This window comes from Salmo salar, chromosome 07 (assembly GCF_965601325.2).
Source record: "Salmo salar chromosome 07, fSalSal1, whole genome shotgun sequence".
Lineage (NCBI taxonomy): Eukaryota > Metazoa > Chordata > Actinopteri > Salmoniformes > Salmonidae > Salmo > Salmo salar.
The window spans coordinates 2,024,462-2,037,500 of NC_138297.1; the positions used below are offsets into that span (position 1 = coordinate 2,024,462).

At 53.0% G+C, this 13,039-nt stretch overlaps 1 long non-coding RNA gene across 1 annotated transcript in view; it reads right to left on the reverse strand.

Annotated features, from left to right (window-relative positions):
- The window catches only part of LOC145879987 (uncharacterized), a 15,440-nt gene continuing 2,401 nt past the window's right edge, over positions 1–13,039 (reverse strand). Inside the window, exons 2-4 of the long non-coding RNA XR_014392850.1 lie at positions 11,057–11,180; positions 9,883–9,992; positions 1–900 (exon numbers count right to left, since the gene is read on the reverse strand). This is a non-coding gene — a long non-coding RNA (uncharacterized LOC145879987). The remainder of the gene's footprint in view (positions 901–9,882; positions 9,993–11,056; positions 11,181–13,039) is intronic.

Sequence of the window (13,039 nt, forward strand, 5' to 3'; positions counted from 1 at the left end):
ATATCAGATGAAACATAAACCTTTTCAAAAAAAATGTAGATCTTGGGTGAGATGGTGGGTGAGATGGTGGGTGAGATGGTGGGTGAGATGGTGGGTGAGATGGTGGGTGAGATGGTGGGTGAGATGGTGGGTGAGATGTGGGATGGTGGGTGAGATGTGGGTGAGATGTGAGATGGTGGGTGAGATGGTGGGTGAGATGGTGGGTGAGATGGTGGGTGAGATGGTGGGTGAGATGGTGGGTGGGATGGTGGGTGGGATGGTGGGTGAGATGGTGGGTGAGATGTGGGATGGTGGGTGAGATGTGGGTGAGATGTGAGATGGTGGGTGAGATGTGGGTGAGATGCGAGATATTGGGTGAAATGGTGGGTGAGATGTGGGTGTGATGGTGGGTGAAATGGTGGGTGAGATGTGAGATGGTGGGTGAAAATGGTGGGTGAGATGGTGGGTGAGATGGTGGGTGAGATGGTGGGTGAGATGTGAGATGGTGGGTGAAATGGTGGGTGAGATGTGAGATGGTGGGTGAAATGGTGGGTGAGATGTGAGATGGTGGGTGAAATGGTGGGTGAGATGTGAGATGGTGGGTGAAATGGTGGGGTGAGATGGTGGGTGAAATGGTGGGTGAGATGGTGGGTGAGATGTGAGATGGTGGGTGAAATGGTGGGTGAGATGTGAGATGGTGGGTGAGATGTGAGATGGTGGGTGAAATGGTGGGTGAGATGGTGGGTGAGATGTGAGATGGTGGGTGAGATGTGAGATGGTGGGTGAGATGGTGGGTGAGATGGTGGGTGAGATGTGAGATGGTGGGTGAGATGTGAGATGGTGGGTGAGTTACCTGGTCCTGAGCGAGCAGGATAGCCACTCTTCATGTCTGTGAAATGTGATCAGGTAGGATGCAATCTCCTAGGAAACAACAGCTGTTATAACTAATTCATAACCGCTGTATTACCACCTTATTACTAGTCACTAGTCTGTAACCAGTCTTTAACCAGTCTATAATCAGTCTATAACCAGTCTATAACCAGTCTAGTCTATAACAATTCTAGGGAGTTTTTCCTAGCCACCCCTCAGAGCCTGGTTCCTCTCTACCCAGTACAGCCAGTAGAGGACTGGTCACCCCTCAGAGCCTGGTTCCTCTGGTCTACCCAGTACAGCCAGAAGAGGACTGGTCACCCCTCAGAGCCTGGTTCCTCTGGTCTACCCAGTACAGCCAGTAGAGGACTGGTCACCCCTCAGAGCCTGGTTCCTCTGGTCTACCCAGTACAGCCAGTAGAGGACTGGTCACCCCTCAGATCCTGGTTCCTCTGGTCTACCCAGTACAGCCAGTAGAGGACTGGTCACCCCTCAGAGCCTGGTTCCTCTCTACCCAGTACAGCCAGTAGAGGACTGGTCACCCCTCAGAGCCTGGTTCCTCTGGTCTACCCAGTACAGCCAGAAGAGGACTGGTCACCCCTCAGAGCCTGGTTCCTCTGGTCTACCCAGTACAGCCAGTAGAGGACTGGTCACCCCTCAGAGCCTGGTTCCTCTCTACCCAGTACAGCCAGTAGAGGACTGGTCACCCCTCAGAGCCTGGTTCCTCTGGTCTACCCAGTACAGCCAGAAGAGGACTGGTCACCCCTCAGAGCCTGGTTCCTCTGGTCTACCCAGTACAGCCAGTAGAGGACTGGCCACCCCTCAGAGCCTGGTTCCTCTCTACCCAGTACAGCCAGTAGAGGACTGGTCACCCCTCAGAGCCTGGTTCCTCTCTACCCAGTACAGCCAGTAGAGGACTGGTCACCCCTCAGAGCCTGGTTCCTCTCTACCCAGTACAGCCAGTAGAGGACTGGTCACCCCTCAGAGCCTGGTTCCTCTGGTCTACCCAGTACAGCCAGTAGAGGACTGGTCACCCCTCAGAGCCTGGTTCCTCTCTACCCAGTACAGCCAGTAGAGGACTGGTCACCCCTCATAGCCTGGTTCCTCTGGTCTACCCAGTACAGCCAGTAGAGGACTGGTCACCCCTCAGAGCCTGGTTCCTCTCTACCCAGTACAGCCAGTAGAGGACTGGTCACCCCTCAGAGCCTGGTTCCTCTCTACCCAGTACAGCCAGTAGAGGACTGGTCACCCCTCAGAGCCTGGTTCCTCTGGTCTACCCAGTACAGCCAGTAGAGGACTGGTCACCCCTCAGAGCCTGGTTCCTCTCTACCCAGTACAGCCAGTAGAGGACTGGTCACCCCTCATAGCCTGGTTCCTCTGGTCTACCCAGTACAGCCAGTAGAGGACTGGTCACCCCTCAGAGCCTGGTTCCTCTCTACCCAGTACAGCCAGTAGAGGACTGGTCACCCCTCAGAGCCTGGTTCCTCTCTACCCAGTACAGCCAGTAGAGGACTGGTCACCCCTCAGAGCCTGGTTCCTCTGGTCTACCCAGTACAGCCAGTAGAGGACTGGTCACCCCTCAGAGCCTGGTTCCTCTGGTCTACCCAGTACAGCCAGTAGAGGACTGGTCACCCCTCAGAGCCTGGTTCCTCTCTACCCAGTACAGCCAGTAGAGGACTGGTCACCCCTCAGAGCCTGGTTCCTCTCTACCCAGTACAGCCAGTAGAGGACTGGTCACCCCTCAGAGCCTGGTTCCTCTGGTCTACCCAGTACAGCCAGTAGAGGACTGGTCACCCCTCATAGCCTGGTTCCTCTCTACCCAGTACAGCCAGTAGAGGACTGGTCACCCCACAGAGCCTGGTTCCTCTCTACCCAGTACAGCCAGTAGAGGACTGGCCACCCCTCAGAGCCTGGTTCCTCTGGTCTACCCAGTACAGCCAGTAGAGGACTGGTCACCCCTCAGAGCCTGGATCCTCTCTACCCAGTACAGCCAGTAGAGGACTGGTCACCCCTCAGAGCCTGGTTCCTCTGGTCTACCCAGTACAGCCAGTAGAGGACTGGCCACCCCTCAGAGCCTGGTTCCCCTCTACCCAGTACAGCCAGTAGAGGACTGGTCACCCCTCAGAGCCTGGTTCCTCTCTACCCAGTACAGCCAGAAGAGGACTGGTCACCCCTCAGAGCCTGGTTCCTCTCTACCCAGTACAGCCAGTAGAGGACTGGTCACCCCTCAGAGCCTGGTTCCTCTCTACCCAGTACAGCCAGTAGAGGACTGGTCACCCCTCAGAGCCTGGTTCCTCTCTACCCAGTACAGCTAGTAGAGGACTGGTCACCCCTCAGAGCCTGGTTCCTCTCTACCCAGTACAGCCAGAAGAGGACTGGTCACCCCTCAGAGCCTGGTTCCTCTCTACCCAGTACAGCCAGTAGAGGACTGGTCACCCCTCAGAGCCTGGTTCCTCTGGTCTACCCAGTACAGCCAGTAGAGGACTGGTCACCCCTCAGAGCCTGGTTCCTCTCTACCCAGTACAGCCAGTAGAGGACTGGTCACCCCTCAGAGCCTGGTTCCTCTCTACCCAGTACAGCCAGTAGAGGACTGGTCACCCCTCAGAGCCTGGTTCCTCTCTACCCAGTACAGCCAGTAGAGGACTGGTCACCCCTCAGAGCCTGGTTCCTCTCTACCCAGTACAGCCAGTAGAGGACTGGTCACCCCTCATAGCCTGGTTCCTCTGGTCTACCCAGTACAGCCAGTAGAGGACTGGTCACCCCTCATAGCCTGGTTCCTCTCTACCCAGTACAGCCAGTAGAGGACTGGTCACCCCTCAGAGCCTGGTTCCTCTGGTCTACCCAGTACAGCCAGTAGAGGACTGGCCACCCCTCATAGCCTGGTTCCTCTCTACCCAGTACAGCCAGTAGAGGACTGGTCACCCCTCAGAGCCTGGTTCCTCTCTACCCAGTACAGCCAGTAGAGGACTGGTCACCCCTCATAGCCTGGTTCCTCTCTACCCAGTACAGCCAGTAGAGGACTGGTCACCCCTCATAGCCTGGTTCCTCTCTACCCAGTACAGCCAGTAGAGGACTGGTCACCCCTCAGAGCCTGGTTCCTCTGGTCTACCCAGTACAGCCAGTAGAGGACTGGCCACCCCTCATAGCCTGGTTCCTCTCTACCCAGTACAGCCAGTAGAGGACTGGTCACCCCTCAGAGCCTGGTTCCTCTGGTCTACCCAGTACAGCCAGTAGAGGACTGGTCACCCCTCAGAGCCTGGTTCCTCTCTACCCAGTACAGCCAGAAGAGGACTGGTCACCCCTCAGAGCCTGGTTCCTCTCTACCCAGTACAGCCAGTAGAGGACTGGTCACCCCTCAGAGCCTGGTTCCTCTGGTCTACCCAGTACAGCCAGTAGAGGACTGGTCACCCCTCAGAGCCTGGTTCCTCTCTACCCAGTACAGCCAGTAGAGGACTGGTCACCCCTCAGAGCCTGGTTCCTCTGGTCTATCCAGTACAGCCAGTAGAGGACTGGCCACCCCTCAGAGCCTGGTTCCTCTGGTCTACCCAGTACAGCCAGTAGAGGACTGGTCACCCCTCAGAGCCTGGTTCCTCTGGTCTACCCAGTACAGCCAGTAGAGGACTGGTCACCCCTCAGAGCCTGGTTCCTCTGGTCTACCCAGTACAGCCAGTAGAGGACTGGTCACCCCTCAGAGCCTGGTTCCTCTCTACCCAGTACAGCCAGTAGAGGACTGGTCACCCCTCAGAGCCTGGTTCCTCTGGTCTATCCAGTACAGCCAGTAGAGGACTGGCCACCCCTCAGAGCCTGGTTCCTCTGGTCTACCCAGTACAGCCAGTAGAGGACTGGTCACCCCTCAGAGCCTGGTTCCTCTGGTCTACCCAGTACAGCCAGTAGAGGACTGGTCACCCCTCAGAGCCTGGTTCCTCTGGTCTACCCAGTACAGCCAGAAGAGGACTGGTCACCCCTCAGAGCCTGGTTCCTCTCTACCCAGTACAGCCAGTAGAGGACTGGTCACCCCTCATAGCCTGGTTCCTCTGGTCTACCCAGTACAGCCAGAAGAGGACTGGCCACCCCTCAGAGCCTGGTTCCTCTCTACCCAGTACAGCCAGAAGAGGACTGGTCACCCCTCATAGCCTGGTTCCTCTCTACCCAGTACAGCCAGAAGAGGACTGGCCACCCCTCATAGCCTGGTTCCTCTGGTCTACCCAGTACAGCCAGTAGAGGACTGGCCACCCCTCAGAGCCTGGTTCCTCTCTACCCAGTACAGCCAGTAGAGGACTGGTCACCCCTCATAGCCTGGTTCCTCTCTACCCAGTACAGCCAGTAGAGGACTGGTCACCCCTCATAGCCTGGTTCCTCTGGTCTACCCAGTACAGCCAGTAGAGGGCTGGTCACCCCTCAGAGCCTGGTTCCTCTCTACCCAGTACAGCCAGTAGAGGACTGGTCACCCCTCATAGCCTGGTTCCTCTCTACCCAGTACAGCCAGTAGAGGACTGGTCACCCCTCAGAGCCTGGTTCCTCTCTACCCAGTACAGCCAGAAGAGGACTGGTCACCCCTCAGAGCCTGGTTCCTCTGGTCTACCCAGTACAGCCAGTAGAGGACTGGTCACCCCTCAGAGCCTGGTTCCTCTCTACCCAGTACAGCCAGTAGAGGACTGGTCACCCCTCAGAGCCTGGTTCCTCTGGTCTACCCAGTACAGCCAGTAGAGGACTGGTCACCCCACAGAGCCTGGTTCCTCTGGTCTACCCAGTACAGCCAGTAGAGGACTGGTCACCCCTCAGAGCCTGGTTCCTCTGGTCTACCCAGTACAGCCAGTAGAGGACTGGTCACCCCTCAGAGCCTGGTTCCTCTCTACCCAGTACAGCCAGTAGAGGACTGGTCACCCCTCAGAGCCTGGTTCCTCTCTACCCAGTACAGCCAGTAGAGGACTGGTCACCCCTCAGAGCCTGGTTCCTCTCTACCCAGTACAGCCAGTAGAGGACTGGTCACCCCTCAGAGCCTGGTTCCTCTGGTCTACCCAGTACAGCCAGTAGAGGACTGGTCACCCCTCATAGCCTGGTTCCCCTCTACCCAGTACAGCCAGTAGAGGACTGGTCACCCCTCATAGCCTGGTTCCTCTGGTCTACCCAGTACAGCCAGTAGAGGACTGGTCACCCCTCATAGCCTGGTTCCCCTCTACCCAGTACAGCCAGTAGAGGACTGGTCATCCCTCATAGCCTGGTTCCTCTGGTCTACCCAGTACAGCCAGTAGAGGACTGGTCACCCCTCAGAGCCTGGTTCCTCTGGTCTACCCAGTACAGCCAGTAGAGGACTGGTCACCCCTCATAGCCTGGTTCCTCTCTACCCAATACAGCCAGTAGAGGACTGGTCACCCCTCAGAGCCTGGTTCCTCTGGTCTACCCAGTACAGCCAGTAGAGGACTGGTCACCCCTCAGAGCCTGGTTCCTCTCTACCCAGTACAGCCAGTAGAGGACTGGTCACCCCTCAGAGCCTGGTTCCTCTCTACCCAGTACAGCCAGTAGAGGACTGGTCACCCCTCAGAGCCTGGTTCCTCTGGTCTACCCAGTACAGCCAGTAGAGGACTGGCCACCCCTCAGAGCCTGGTTCCTCTGGTCTATCCAGTACAGCCAGTAGAGGACTGGCCACCCCTCAGAGCCTGGTTCCTCTGGTCTACCCAGTACAGCCAGTAGAGGACTGGTCACCCCTCAGAGCCTGGTTCCTCTGGTCTACCCAGTACAGCCAGTAGAGGACTGGTCACCCCTCAGAGCCTGGTTCCTCTGGTCTACCCAGTACAGCCAGTAGAGGACTGGTCACCCCTCAGAGCCTGGTTCCTCTGGTCTACCCAGTACAGCCAGTAGAGGACTGGCCACCCCTCAGAGCCTGGTTCCTCTGGTCTATCCAGTACAGCCAGTAGAGGACTGGCCACCCCTCAGAGCCTGGTTCCTCTGGTCTACCCAGTACAGCCAGTAGAGGACTGGTCACCCCTCAGAGCCTGGTTCCTCTGGTCTACCCAGTACAGCCAGTAGAGGACTGGTCACCCCTCAGAGCCTGGTTCCTCTCTACCCAGTACAGCCAGTAGAGGACTGGTCACCCCTCAGAGCCTGGTTCCTCTGGTCTACCCAGTACAGCCAGTAGAGGACTGGTCATCCCTCATAGCCTGGTTCCTCTCTACCCAGTACAGCCAGTAGAGGACTGGCCACCCCTCATAGCCTGGATCCTCTGGTCTACCCAGTACAGCCAGAAGAGGACTGGCCACCCCTCATAGCCTGGTTCCTCTCTACCCAGTACAGCCAGTAGAGGACTGGTCACCCCTCAGAGCCTGGTTCCTCTCTACCCAGTACAGCCAGTAGAGGACTGGTCACCCCTCAGAGCCTGGTTCCTCTGGTCTACCCAGTACAGCCAGTAGAGGACTGGCCACCCCTCAGAGCCTGGTTCCTCTGGTCTATCCAGTACAGCCAGTAGAGGACTGGCCACCCCTCAGAGCCTGGTTCCTCTGGTCTACCCAGTACAGCCAGTAGAGGACTGGTCACCCCTCAGAGCCTGGTTCCTCTGGTCTACCCAGTACAGCCAGTAGAGGACTGGTCACCCCTCAGAGCCTGGTTCCTCTCTACCCAGTACAGCCAGTAGAGGACTGGTCACCCCTCAGAGCCTGGTTCCTCTGGTCTACCCAGTACAGCCAGTAGAGGACTGGTCATCCCTCATAGCCTGGTTCCTCTCTACCCAGTACAGCCAGTAGAGGACTGGCCACCCCTCATAGCCTGGATCCTCTGGTCTACCCAGTACAGCCAGAAGAGGACTGGCCACCCCTCATAGCCTGGTTCCTCTCTACCCAGTACAGCCAGTAGAGGACTGGCCACCCCTCAGAGCCTGGTTCCTCTGGTCTATCCAGTACAGCCAGTAGAGGACTGGCCACCCCTCAGAGCCTGGTTCCTCTGGTCTACCCAGTACAGCCAGTAGAGGACTGGTCACCCCTCAGAGCCTGGTTCCTCTGGTCTACCCAGTACAGCCAGTAGAGGACTGGTCACCCCTCAGAGCCTGGTTCCTCTCTACCCAGTACAGCCAGTAGAGGACTGGTCACCCCTCAGAGCCTGGTTCCTCTGGTCTACCCAGTACAGCCAGTAGAGGACTGGTCATCCCTCATAGCCTGGTTCCTCTCTACCCAGTACAGCCAGTAGAGGACTGGCCACCCCTCATAGCCTGGATCCTCTGGTCTACCCAGTACAGCCAGAAGAGGACTGGCCACCCCTCATAGCCTGGTTCCTCTCTACCCAGTACAGCCAGTAGAGGACTGGTCACCCCTCAGAGCCTGGTTCCTCTCTACCCAGTACAGCCAGTAGAGGACTGGTCACCCCTCAGAGCCTGGTTCCTCTGGTCTACCCAGTACAGCCAGTAGAGGACTGGCCACCCCTCAGAGCCTGGTTCCTCTGGTCTATCCAGTACAGCCAGTAGAGGACTGGCCACCCCTCAGAGCCTGGTTCCTCTGGTCTACCCAGTACAGCCAGTAGAGGACTGGTCACCCCTCAGAGCCTGGTTCCTCTGGTCTACCCAGTACAGCCAGTAGAGGACTGGTCACCCCTCAGAGCCTGGTTCCTCTCTACCCAGTACAGCCAGTAGAGGACTGGTCACCCCTCAGAGCCTGGTTCCTCTGGTCTACCCAGTACAGCCAGTAGAGGACTGGTCATCCCTCATAGCCTGGTTCCTCTCTACCCAGTACAGCCAGTAGAGGACTGGCCACCCCTCATAGCCTGGATCCTCTGGTCTACCCAGTACAGCCAGAAGAGGACTGGCCACCCCTCAGAGCCTGGTTCCTCTCTAGGTTTCTTCCTAGCCACTGTGCTTCTACACCTGCATTACTTGCTGTTTGGGGTTTTAGGCTGGGTTTCTGTACAGCACTTTGAGATATCAGCTGATGTAAGAAGGGCTATATAAATACATTTGATTGATTGTAGACTGGTTATAGACTGATTATGGACTAGTTATAGACTGGTTATAGACTGCCCTGTAGAGTCATTATAGTCTGTTTATAGACTAGTTATAGTCTGTTTATAGACTAGTTATAGTCTGTTTATAGACTAGTTATAGACTGTTTATAGACTAGTTATAGTCTGTTTATAAACTGGTTATAGACTGCCCTGTAGAGTCATTATAGTCTGGTTATAGACTGGTTATAGACTGGTTATAGACTAGTTATAGTCTGTTTATAGACTAGTTATAGTCTGTTTATAGACTGGTTATAGAGTGGTTATAGACTGGTTATAGACTGGTTATAGACTGGTTATAGACTGGTTATAGACTGGTTATCAATCAGTCTATAGGTAGTCTATAAACAGACTATAGCTAGTCCATAACCAGTCTATAATGAGTCTACAGGGCAGTCTATAACCAGTCTATACCCAGTCTAGTACAGAATTATATAACTAGGCTATAAATCAGTCTATAACAGTCTATAACCAGTATGGTCTATAACTAGTCCATAACCAGTCCATAACCAGTCCATAACCAGTCCATAACCAGTCCATAAGCAGTCCATAACCAGTCTATAACCAGGTCCATAACCAGTCTATAACCACCTCGTTGGTGTTCCATCGTAGTCTCTCCTTCGGTAGTGAGATAACCAGGTCTATAACCAGGTCTATAACCAGGTCTATAACCAGGTCTATAACCAGGTCTATAACCAGGTCTATAACCAGGTCTATAACCAGGTCTATAACCAGTCCATAACCAGGTCTATAACCAGGTCTATAACCAGGTCTATAACCAGGTCTATAACCAGGTCTATAACCAGGTCTATAACCAGGTCTATAACCAGGTCTATAACCAGTCTATAACCAGTCCATAACCAGTCCATAACCAGGTCTATAACCAGGTCTATAACCAGGTCTATAACCAGGTCTATAACCAGGTCTATAACCAGGTCCATAACCAGGTCTATAACCAGGTCTATAACCAGGTCTATAACCAGGTCTATAACCAGGTCTATAACCAGTCTATAACCAGTCTATAACCAGGTCTATAACCAGGTCCATAACCACCTCGTTGGTGTTCCATCGTAGTCTCTCCTTCGGCAGTGAGGTGGTTTGAGGGAGACGCTCCAACAGCTTGTTAGGAAGAAACACATTCATCATCTGGCCTCGACTGTTCTCTACACACACACACACACACACACACAGAGACACACACACACACACACACAGAGACACACACACACAGAGACACACACACACACACACACACACACACAGAGAGAGAGAGAGAGAGAGAGAGAGAGACACACAAAGGTTGTTAGGTGAAGCTAGTTGGTAGGGTGAGAGAACAGTTGAGAAAATGAAGAGATGGAGAAATGGATGGAGAGATGGAGAGAGATGGAGAGAGAGAGATGGATAGATGGATGTAGAGATGGATGGATAGATGGAGAGAGAGAGATGGATAGATGGATGTAGAGATGGATGGATAGATGGAGAGAGAGAGATGGATAGATGGATGTAGAGATGGATGGATAGATGGAGAGAGAGAGATGGATGGAGAGATGGATGGATAGATGGAGAGAGAGAGATGGATGGAGAGATGGATGGATAGATGGATGGAGAGATGGATGGAGAGATGGATGTAGAGATGGATGGAGAGATGGATGTAGAGATGGATGGAGAGATGAAGAGAGAGATGGATGGATAGATGGATGGAGAGAGAGACAGATGAAGAGATGGAGAGAGAGACAGATGAAGAGATGGAGAGATGAAGAGATGGATGTAGAGATGAAGAGAGATGGAGAGATGGAGAGAGAGACAGATGAAGAGATGGAGAGATGAAGAGATGGATGTAGAGATGAAGAGAGATGGAGAGATGGAGAGAGAGAGATGGAGAGATGAAGAGAGAGAGATGGATGGAGAGATGTAGAGATGGAGAGATGTAGAGATGGAGAGATGTAGAGATGGAGAGATGTAGAGATGGAGAGATGTAGAGATGGAGAGATGAAGAGAGAGACAGATGGAGAGATGGAGAGATGAAGAGATGGATGTAGAGATGAAGAGAGATGGAGAGATGAAGAGAGAGAGATGGATGTAGAGATGGAGAGATGGAGAGATGGAGAGATGTAGAGATGTAGAGATGGAGAGATGGAGAGATGGAGAGAGATAAATATACAGACAGACAATGTTGTTGATGTTTTGTGATGGAGTGACATCATCAGTGTGCGACAGACAGACTCACCTGACTCTTTTGTGCTCTCTCTCTCGCTCTCCTTATTGTTCATGATGGCTAGACAACTCACTCCAACCTGCTGGACTACACACACCTCACACACACACACACACAGAGGTCCACACTGCGGGTACTACACACACACACACACACACACACACACACACACACGGGAAATCAATACAAAGAATATATCAATCAGTAGAAGTGAAACATATGTTGAATGTTCAGGCCACCCTGTCACCTGACAAACCAGCTGACAAACCAGCTGACACCTGACAAACCAGCCGACAAACCAGCTGACACCTGACAAACCAGCTGGCACCTGACAAACCAGCTGACAAACCAGCTGACACCTAACAAACCAGCTGACACCTAACAAACCAGCTGACACCTGACAAACCAGCTAACAAACCAGCTGACACCTAACAAACCAGCTGACACCTGACAAACCAGCTAACAAACCAGCTGACACCTGACAAACCAGCTGACAAACCAGCTGACACCTGACAAACCAGCCGACAAACCAGCTGACACCTGACAAACCAGCCGACAAACCAGCTGACACCTGACAAACCAGCTGGCACCTGACAAACCAGCTGACAAACCAGCTGACACCTGACAAACCAGCCGACAGCTGACAAACCAGCCGTCACCTGACAAACCAGCTGACAAACCAGCCGTCACCTGACAAACCAGCCGACACCTGACAAACCAGCCGACACCTGACAAACCAGCCGACACCTGACAAACCAGCTGACACCTGACAAACCAGCTGACACCTGACAAACCAGCTGACACCTGACAAACCAGGCGTCACCTGACAAACCAGCTGACAAACCAGCTGTCACCTGACAAACCAGCTGACACCTAACAAACCAGCTTTCACATGTTCAGGCTATCGTGTCCTGTAAACAACCTCAAATACTTGTTTACACACATTGAATGACCATTCAGTAGTCATTCAGTACGACCAGCCATAATCAAATGTAAAAAATTGTCACATGCTGAATACAACAGGTGTAGTAGACCTCACAGTGAAATGCTGAATACAACAGGTGTAGTAGACCTCACAGTGAAATGCTGAATACAACAGGTGTAGTAGACCTCACAGTGAAATGCTGAATACAACAGGTGTAGTAGACCTCACAGTGAAATGCTGAATACAACAGGTGTAGTAGACCTCACAGTGAAATGCTGAATACAACAGGTGTAGTAGACCTCACAGTGAAATGCTGAATACAGCAGGTGTAGTAGACCTCACAGTGAAATGCTGAATACAGCAGGTGTAGTAGACCTCACAGTGAAATGCTGAATACAGCAGGTGTAGTAGACCTCACAGTGAAATGCTGAATACAGCAGGTGTAGTAGACCTCACAGTGAAATGCTGAATACAGCAGGTGTAGTAGACCTCACAGTGAAATGCTGAATACAGCAGGTGTAGTAGACCTCACAGTGAAATGCTGAATACAGCAGGTGTAGTAGACCTCACAGTGAAATGCTGAATACAGCAGGTGTAGTAGACCTCACAGTGAAATGCTGAATACAGCAGGTGTAGTAGACCTCACAGTGAAATGCTGAATACAGCAGGTGTAGTAGACCTCACAGTGAAATGCTGAATACAACAGGTGTAGTAGACCTCACAGTGAAATGCTGAATACAACAGGTGTAGTAGACCTCACAGTGAAATGCTGAATACAACAGGTGTAGTAGACCTCTCAGTGAAATGCTGAATACAACAGGTGTAGTAGACCTCACAGTGAAATGCTGAATACAACAGGTGTAGTAGACCTCACAGTGAAATGCTGAATACAACAGGTGTAGTAGACCTCACAGTGAAATGCTGAATACAACAGGTGTAGTAGACCTCACAGTGAAATGCTGAATACAACAGGTGTAGTAGACCTCACAGTGAAATGCTGAATACAACAGGTGTAGTAGACCTCACAGTGAAATGCTGAATACAACAGGTGTAGATAGACCTCACCGTGA